The following is a 973-nucleotide window of genomic DNA, read 5'->3' on the forward strand; positions in this document are numbered from 1 at the left end:
CACTGCTAAATTTGATGCCCAAGTTTCATGGCCTACCTGCTCAAGAGCCTATCAAGCACTTGAGAGATTTCCAGGCAGCCTGTTCTACTGTCAGGCGTGATGGCACTGATGAAACTTCAATTCTGCTGAAAGCTTTTCCATTTTCTCTTGAGGGAAAAGCAAGAGAGTGGTACTACACTCAACCTCTAGCAAATGTATCCAACTGGGATACACTCAGAAAGGAGTTTCTGTAGAAATTCTTTCCATCTGAAGTTACTGATAAACTAAGGAAGGATATCTCTACAATTGTTCAGGACGACAATGAGACTCTCTTTGAATACTGGGAGCACTTCAATAATCTTCTGGAAGCATGCCCCCACCACATGATTGACAAGATCGTGCTACTCAGCTATATCACACAAAGTATGAGACCCCAAGATAAGACCACATTGGAAAGTGCCAGCAATGGGTCTATGAAGAAGTACAAACCACTGATGAAGCTTGGAAATTGATCAGTGATTTAGCTGAATCTACTCGGAACCACAGACAGAAGCAAATTCGTTCAAAAGCCATTGCAGAAGTATCTTCTGGCATAGAGACTGCTGCTCTAAATCGAAGCATCTGTGAGATGACCAACCTGCTGAAGCAAATGCAGTTGACTCAACAAGCTCAGCAAACTCAACCGCGGCAAAACCAACAACTAGTTCCACAAAGAATTTGTGGAATTTGTGCTGATTACAGCCATTACACTGATGAATGCCCGCAGCTCCAACAAGAAGACAACATGGTGGCATCCACTCACAACTTCTATGACCGCCCCAACCAAGGGTACAATCAAAGTGGAAATAATAACCATGGATGGCAGGACAATTCAAACCAGAATTGGAGGGACAACAATAATAGGGGAGGTAGAGATAATCAGGGAAATCAGAGGTGGAATAATAACAACAACAGGCAGCAAAATCAACCGTACCGAGCACCTCACCTAAGGCAA

At 43.5% G+C, this 973-nt stretch overlaps 1 non-coding gene across 1 annotated transcript; it reads right to left on the bottom strand.

Moving 5' to 3' along the window:
• Positions 1–260: 260 nt before the first annotated feature.
• LOC112753577 (small nucleolar RNA R71) lies at positions 261–368 on the bottom strand. The gene has a single exon (XR_003177958.1). It is a non-coding gene; the product is annotated as a small nucleolar RNA R71 (small nucleolar RNA).
• Between the last annotated feature and the right edge of the window lie 605 nt (positions 369–973).

The sequence above is a fragment of the Arachis hypogaea genome, chromosome 15 (genome assembly GCF_003086295.3).
Source record: "Arachis hypogaea cultivar Tifrunner chromosome 15, arahy.Tifrunner.gnm2.J5K5, whole genome shotgun sequence".
Taxonomy (NCBI): domain Eukaryota; kingdom Viridiplantae; phylum Streptophyta; class Magnoliopsida; order Fabales; family Fabaceae; genus Arachis; species Arachis hypogaea.